The 9010-nt window shown below is 43.0% G+C and overlaps 2 pseudogenes; one reads left to right on the top strand and one right to left on the bottom strand.

Moving 5' to 3' along the window:
* Window positions 1–1448: 1448 nt before the first annotated feature.
* On the bottom strand, window positions 1449–8218 carry LOC123190792 (BRAP2 RING ZnF UBP domain-containing protein 1-like; annotated as a pseudogene).
* On the top strand, window positions 1597–3455 carry LOC123191969 (receptor-like protein 1; annotated as a pseudogene).
* Window positions 8219–9010: the final 792 nt, after the last annotated feature.

Below are 9010 nucleotides of genomic sequence, written 5' to 3'. Positions count from 1 at the left end.
GGGGGGCAAGGGGGGGCGCACCAGCCCACTATGGGCTGGTTCCCCTCCCCACTTCAGCCCATGGGGCCCTCCGGGATGGGTGGCCCCACCCGGTGGACCCCCGGGACCCATCCGGTGGTCTCGGTACAATACCGGTTACCCCGAATCTTTCCCGATGGCCGAAACTACACTTCCTATATATAATTCTTCACCTCCAGACCATTCCGGAACTCCTCGTGACGTCCAGGATCTCATCCGGGACTCCGAACAACTTTTGGATTACTGCATACTCATATCTCTACAACCCTAGCGTCACCGAACCTTAAGTGTGTAGACCCTACGGGTTCGGGAGACACGTAGACATGACCGAGACGGCTCTCCGGCCAATAACCAACAGCGGGATCTGGATACCCATGTTGGCTCCCACATGCTCCTTGATGATCTCATCGGATGAACCACGATGTCGAGGATTCAACCAACCCCGTATACAATTCCCTTTGTCAATCGGTACGTTACTTGCCCGAGACTCGATCGTCGGTATCCCAATACCTTGTTCAGTCTCGTTACCGGCAAGTCACTTTACTCATACCGTAATGCATGATCCCGTGATCAACCACTTGATCACATTGAGCTCATTATGATGATGCATTACCGAGTGGTCCCAAGAGATACCTCTCCGTCATACGGAGTGACAAATCCCAGTCCCAATTCGTACCAACCCAACAGACACTTTCGGAAACACCTATAATGTACCTTTATAGTCACCCAGTTACGTTGTGACGTTTGGCACACCCAAAGCACTCCTACGGTATCCGGGAGTTGCACAATCTCATGGTCTAAGGAAATACTTGACATTCAGAAAAGCTACAGCAAACGAACTACACGATCTTTGAGCTAAGCTTAGGATTGGGTCTTGTCCATCACATCATTCTCCTAATGATGTGATCCCGTTATCAATGACATCCCCATGTCCATAGCCAGGAAACCATGACTATCCGTTGATCAACGAGCTAGTCAACTAGAGGCTCACTAGGGACACATTGTGGTCTATGTATTCACACATGTATTACGATTTCCGGATAATACAATTATAGCATGAATAATAGACAATTATCATGAACAAGGAAATATAATAATCATTTTATTATTGCCTCTAGGGCATATTTCCAACACTCGGTCCCTCGGTTAACCGTTGGAGTATCAAATGAAGTCCAAATGATACGAAACTTGACAGGCGATCTACCGGTAGTAAACCAAGGCCGCTTGGCAAGTCTCGGTCCAATCCGGAAATGTTTAACCCCCACACACGAAAAAAGGTAGAAAGGACCACCGAAGGAGATAGGACAGCCGGAATGCAAAACGGACAACGGGGAAAATGCTCGGATGCATGAGACGAACACGTATGCAAATGCAATGCACATGATGACATGATATGAGATGCATGACAACGACAACAACACACGGAGACAAAAACCCGAAACCGAGAAAATAAAATAACTTAGCGCCGGAAACAGCAAGAGTTCGAGATCATATAAGGTAAATTACATCCGGGGTGTTACAAGAAGTGATAGACCTTTCAGGCAATTCTAACCTAGTTGTTGACGGGCATATTCCTGGATGGATCCCGGCAAGAGTTCGAGATCATATAAGGTAAATTACATCCGGGGTGTTACAAGAAGTGATAGACCTTTCAGGCAATTCTAACCTAGTTGTTGACGGGCATATTCCTGGATGGATCCCTTCATTCCAATTGAAAGTGCTATTGCTCTCTGGTTGTGACCTTGACAAGAACATTATTGCAGAACCACATTTTTTACACACACAACGTCATTTAGAGATGCTTGATTTATCCAACAATAACTTGTCTGGTAGCATGCCGAATTGGCTGTTTACAAAGGAATCAACACTTCAGTATCTAAATCTTGGAAACAACTCTCTAACTGGATCGATGCACCCAATATGGCATACCCAACCTTATCTATCCACTATCGACATAAACATGAACCAAGTCACAGGACAGCTGCCGGACAACATTGGCTCATTGTTTCCAAGATTGTCTTTTCTTAATATTTCTGGTAACAACATCGATGGGAACATACCAAAGTCGTTGTGCGCGAACATTTACATGGAATCTTTGGACATGTCGAACAACAAACTTTCTGGGGAAGTTCCAGCTTGTATTTTCACTAATTATCAATGGCTATCCACGTTGAAGGTCTCAAACAACAGGTTTGGTGGTCTAATTTTTGGTGGGATGAATAATCTGTCCAGTATGAATGAATTGTACCTGGACAGGAACAAATTTGAAGGGACAATACCACATAGTTTGTCAGGTGTTTTAAAAGTCATGGATTTGCATGATAACAAGCTGTCTGGCAATCTTGATAACTCGTTATGGAACCTATCTTCTTTGGTAGTCCTGAATCTTGCTGGCAACCATATAACCGGCAAAATTCATCCACAAATCTGTGGCTTCATGGGACTTCGCTTTTTAGATCTATCAAGCAATAATCTTGCATGGTCTGTACCAAACTGTATCTTTATACAGCTCAATTTTGTTAACCTGTCTGAGAACTCATTTTCTGGCGATATCTCTTTTCCCTTTTTCAACACATCAAGTCTGATTTCTTTGGATATCAGACACAATCAGTTCAAAGGCAACCTCCATTGGGTACATTATCTTGACAACATTAGGCTACTTACGTTGGGCAGAAATAAGTTCGAAGGGTCAATTAATCCAAAAGTGTGCAAACTCATGTACTTGAGGATAATTGATTTGTCCCATAACAAGCTTTCAGGTTCATTGCCAGCATGTATTGGTGATATCTCTTTCAAAGGCGACACAGACGATCAAATGTTGGAGCCAGTCTATGGAGAGATATACAATGGCTCTTCATATGACTTACGAGGCTTCACCTTTGCCTCCAAGGGGAATCTCTACACATACGGTCGAAGTTTCTTCGCTTCAATGTCTGGCATCGACCTATCTACAAACATGTTGCATGGAGAAATTCCTTGGGAGCTAGGGAATCTAAGCCATGTCAAATCCCTTAACCTGTCATACAATTTCTTTGTTGTCCCGATCCCGATGACCTTGAGCGGCATGGAGGAGATAGAGAGCTTGGACCTCTCCCACAATGAGCTGAGTGGACCAATACCTTGGCAGCTAACTCAGTTATCAACATTGGGGGGTGTTCTCTGTGGCATACAACTTGTCAGGATGTATACCAAACTCTGGTCAGCTAGGCTTCGGCATGGAGAGCTACCTAGGTAACACCAACCTTCACCAGATTACACACGGGAACATGTGTGCTGCTCCTGGTCCAGATCCTGCTGCCAGGAAAGAAGTGGAAGAGACGACCAGTGACCCAGTTCTATATGTGGTCACAGCTGCCGGCTTTGTGTTGGCATTTTGGGCCACTATTGGATTCTCGTTTTGCCATCCTTACGGAAGATCAGTAATGCTCAAGATGTAGTGCTTGAGCCATTAAACATCCGTACTACGGTCATGTAGTGCTTGAGCATTACATGTTAGATATGTATAATCCTTAAATGTAAGATCCACAAAGCTTCCTTTTTCTGGCTCTAATGTAACCTACTCTACTTTGTAACTGATTGTACTATTTCTTAAAGAGAATGTATCAGACCCTTTGCGTATGCGGCAAATAATGGAGGTTCATGCAGTCATGCTGGCAAAATCGCCGCAAATTCATTCTCTTGCTTGTTCTTGATGACCTTTCACCCTTTTCCAGGATCTGATTCTATGGCTAGTGGCACCAGCATACCTCCTTTGAGATCATCAGCATGTGAACTCTTCGCAATAGACTTTTGTAACTTGATGGAATATTTGAAGTCTTTTATCTGCATGGATTATATAGGGCATGTTAACGAATGCCCCTTGTACTGAAAACCACCCTCCCAAAGATTATAGCTTTTACAAGAAACAGTAACGAAAAATATAAGCACCTGTTCTTCCAGGTCAAGAATCATATCATCCTTCAGCTTCAACTGTGCTCTCTCCCTGTGAATGCAGATTTCATTAAAGAAGGATACAGTAAAGTTGTGGCATTTTAGAATGGAATAGATATGAAAGGAGAATATTCAAACCACCTTCAAATAAGATTGAACATGAATACATATATAGTTCAGCAAATCATTTCAAGTATCTATGTTCATAATGTGCCCCAAAAAATGCATTATTTAACTTCTTTCAAATAACACATCTTGAATGTAGCGCAGCTGCTACCATTTTCAGGTGGAAAGATCAAAACATACCTTTCCTCTATTCCCTTTACCGTCTGGTGCCATATATCCTGGCTCTTCATGAGTTTTTCATTCATCTAATAAGGCAAAGGACATCAGTTACACCAACGGCCAAACTGGTTGTACTTTATAATGGAAAGATGTGTGATTTAAAAGGCTCACTTCAGCAACTTTCTTTTCTCCAACATTGTATTTTCAAGCTTAAGTTGCATCTCTTGAAGCTTATCATTTACAGTTTTATCCACAGCAACAGAAATGTGGCGTTCCCTTTCTTTCTTAGCGTCTGGCAAAAGAGCTTATGAACGAACAGAGGCATATAAATGGATCAGAATAGTACATAACTAATTATAACAAAATGTATCTCCAAGAAAAACTATACGAGAAGCTCTAGAACAATACAATGGATAGTAAAAAAAACAGTACTACAAAGGAAAGAGCACTGCACCTCTCGCTGAGTTTCAAGTTGGTTTGCTAAAAGACGATTGTATTCATCCACAATCTGTTAAGAGCAGGGCACATGATTTTGAGGAACAAGAATACCAAGAAGGTGTTACAGAGAATCAAAACAAAGAAACATAAAACTCTTACTGTGTCCGCTTTCTGCTAAACATAACTCCACCCATATCTGAGTCCTCGTGCATACAGTTTACGCAGTTGTCCTCGGGATATTCACACTTTGAACTGAACTTAGCATGCTTTACATCGCTTTTTGAGTGATTGAGTCGATGGACATAACTGTCACCAACATAATTCCAAACACGTTGAGTTTCCAAATCGAGAGAATAGCAGTGCTGAGTGCCTTTCCAGTGCCTGGTTGAATGCCCTTCTTTGTACCTACAAACGGCAAAACAATAAATTTAAGGTTGATTTGGGCATGATGACAAAAGTAGAACTACTCATATATTTAACCTCTGACATAGTTTTTCTTTCAATAATCATGCTAAATGCTTCAAAATAGCACAACATAGCAGAGTGACTATGGGTTCTGAACATCTGCTAAAAAAGGTCAAAAGGAAATAACTATTACTACATAAAAGATTAGTATCAGGGAGTCTGGGAGAAATAAAAGCGATGATATAGTTAAGTTTCATGTTAAATGCTTTGAAATAGCACATAGCAGTGACTACTAGTTCTGAACTTCTGATGAAAAAAGGTCAAAAGGAAATAATTATTACTACATCAAAGACATGTATCAGGTAGTCTGGGAGAAATAGAAGTGATGATATAGTTATGCTCCAATGTAGGTTTCCCTTCTTCCTAACTTCTACTGAGTGCACCAGACCACCGTACAGCATATTATGTAAAGGTGTGAAATGCTTAATCATTCCTGCCATAGTAGGACGACTACGAGTTCTGGTACACTTTCAGTCAGCCAGCGTTAGCATACCTTCCGCATCCAACAAAACCACATATCACACAGATCCAGAGGTTTTCAGAGGTCTGGCAAACAGAACATGTAGGATTTGTAGGAGCTTCAGACAGCTTCTGACAGAACTGACAAACCTGAAATTGAAACAACAATAAATAAAGGCAAACTACAATGGAACCCAATACACAGACAATTTAACGCTACACATACATGTGGTTATAGTGTTGGAAACTTGGAATGAATGTTTGTGTCTATAAAGCAGCATTTACTCGTTTGCAATTTTATGATCTAGTCAATAGAGCCTTGGCGCAGTGGTAAAGCTGCTGCCTTGTGACCATGAGGTCATGGGTTCAAGTCCTGGAAACAGCCTCTTACAGAAATGTAGGGAAAGGCTGCGTACTATAGACCCAAAGTGGTCGGACCCTTCCCTGGACCCTGCGCAAGCGGGAGCTACATGCACCAGGTTGCCCTTTTTTTTTTAGTCAATTGAAGCGAAAGTCAATATGTATCTTGGATAATTAGATTCAAACAGCTGGCAACAACATTCAATACTTTATACCGGGTAAAAATATATCCATATGAGCACTAGACACAAGGTTTAATATTCAAGTCAATATGTATCTTAGATAATTAGATTCAAACAGTTGGTGTGAACATTCAATACTCTATACCGAGTGAAATTTATTCATATGAGCAACAGACACAAAGTTTAATATTTAACACTGCAAATACCCCTGAACCTCAGTAGGCTCCGAGTGTCCAAGAGTACAAATAAAGCCCAATGTGTGATATCAGTCACCAGATGACTGCACATTCAACATTGCTGTGGAATTCTTTCTACTTCACTAACCAGTCCTACTGAAGAATATTACAAGTAAGTGAACACATGAGAAGATTTATATAAAATGAGTAATGGCAACCCAGATGTAGTGTAAAGACAAAACAAGAAAAGATGGCTTCCATCTGAAACAAAGTGATTCCTAGTTTCCCCGTTAGCACGCAATGAAACAGTGATTAAGAAGATCCTTCCTTACCGGACAAGATGAACTGACCCACATTGAAACGCATGAACACTGGAAAGAATGGTCACAATTAGTAGCCCCAATTCCGCTGATGTCTTGATCCAACCTTTCTGAATCACACAGAAAAGATAGTTAGGGAACATACTGGTCATGTAATACCTTACACTAGATACATAACTAAAGTGACAAGCAGAAAAATCTAAAAATTAAAGATGAGGAAATGGAATATTGGTAGATCTAATTAAATGGTTTCCAAACTGTAGCCAGAAAAAAAGTGGGTGTATCTGTGGATGGTTATACTTAAACAACAGAAGTGCATGCACAAACCGTTATATTTTACCCCACAGAGGCACAGACACAGTTCTGCAATTTGGTAGAAACTACATGCTTAAAAGGATGCCTCCAGAAGCTGTCTGTAAGAGAGTAACAACATGAAAATTGATTTGCCTAATATTGTGGGCTGCCCTTAAAATAAGGTAATCTGGATTTTGTGAGGGTAAAAACTCCACAGAGATGTAAATTTGATGTTTGCAGATGGTGTTTCTGACAAATAAAAGTGCCTAATCTTTTTACTAGATTATTACAACTGCGGTTTTCTCAAGCAATGCGCCCATGATCAGAAGTACACTTTGCACAAAGTTCATATCCAATGTTAACACAATACTAAGCTTGTGTGTATGCCAAAAAGGAGCTGACCTATGCCTCAGAGGTTGTAAGAAGCTCAGTGGATGATGTGTGTTGCACAGCAACTATAAACAGATCATGGCACACCTCTACCTGCACCATGGAACAGCAGGCACATTTCCCAAATTTAGCAGCAGCAATGCGCAAAATGGATAAACCAGTCAACACCAATTTGACAATCTTACAACCTCTGAGGACGAGAACCTCCAGCCATTGAGGTCCAGGTAGAATCCATCGGCACTCTTCTGATCCTCAAACTCAACAAGCACATACCGGTCCTCCACCCCATCATCGCTATGATCATGACGGCACATACAAGTGTTATGTGTGAATACTCAAATGCAATCATCAAGACTAAATGCGTCTAGAAATTCACCTGATGACACGGATCTCAGAGGCGTGCTCGACGTAGGGGCCGCAGAAACGGACGAAGTCGTCCGGCGTGACCCGGGTTGGAACGGCGAGCACCAGGAGGCGCGGCACGCGGAAAAGAGCAAATTGGTGAGAAATCGAGGCGGGATCGTTACCTGGAGTAGAGAGATGCAGGGGATCGGTGGGGCGGCGGGCCCGGAGGAGGAGGAAGAGGGTGGCGGTGGCGGCGACAGCGGAGGCATAGCATGAAGCGGGGAAGGTGGAGGAGGAGCGGTGGAGGTGGAGTACACCGCTGGTGTGGTGGATCCTAGGGTTCCGTGCGGCCGCGGCGGAGGTCACGCCGGGCAGCTCGAGAGGAGTTGTGGCGGAGGTTGTGGAGGGGAGAGGGTTGCTGGAGCGTGGGGAGATGGGATTGGATGCCGACATCGTCGGCGGTGGCGGAGCTGCTGGTGCCGACATCGTCGGCGGCGGCGTGGGAGTCGGGCAACTCGACAGACTGGATAATGAAGGCAGAACAGTGTCGGTCGTGTCAGGAACTCAGCATACTTTCATCTGAAAATAATCCAATTTGTTACTGTATTTATTACTAGTTGTGTGACGAAATGTTACTGAATTTCAAAATTAACATAGTTGCACGCTATGATACCACATCAACAACAACAAAAATAGGAAGACGAACGACAAAAATTAGCAAGACGAATTCCCATGTTATTACCCTAAAAAGCATCAACAATAAAAATCACTCCCTCCGTCCCACAATATAAGAACGGTCTAGTGTCAAAAATGCTCTTATATTATGCGACGGAGGAAGTAGAAGGCAATTTCCCATGTTAATCAAACACAAGCATTACTAGCGCTGAACACTACAACTCCACGTAGTCGAAAGAGTGGAGCGGAGCTAATTGCTATTCAACCTGGCAGAGCGGCTAAAACCGAGCTCTGCACGACTGACCAGTGTTAAACCAGCTCGATGTGTCGTGGGAAGCCGGTACAGAGTGGAGTTTACTGCCAAACAAGTTGTCAACTCCCGATTTGTCGTGGGGAGTCAGCAACCTAGGAGCAGGGAGTGGAGTCAAGGATTCGACGGAGTGGAGGGCATCCGAACAGGCTGTTAGTCACGATGAATCCTCCATCCACTTTATCCCACACATGTCGATGGCGTGTTGATGTTGGTGTCATTGGAGTTCCATGTTGAAAGGGCAATGGCGTCAATTATGAAGGATCCACCGTTTGAAGAAGAAAATGACAATCGATCCTACCTACATGTTCGCCAGAGTCAGATGAAATAACTAGATCGGTGTCATTGCTGCAGAAGCAACCA

This window comes from Triticum aestivum, chromosome 2A (genome assembly GCF_018294505.1).
Source record: "Triticum aestivum cultivar Chinese Spring chromosome 2A, IWGSC CS RefSeq v2.1, whole genome shotgun sequence".
In the NCBI taxonomy this organism is placed as follows: domain Eukaryota; kingdom Viridiplantae; phylum Streptophyta; class Magnoliopsida; order Poales; family Poaceae; genus Triticum; species Triticum aestivum.
This window is presented reverse-complemented; position numbering and strand designations above follow the sequence as displayed.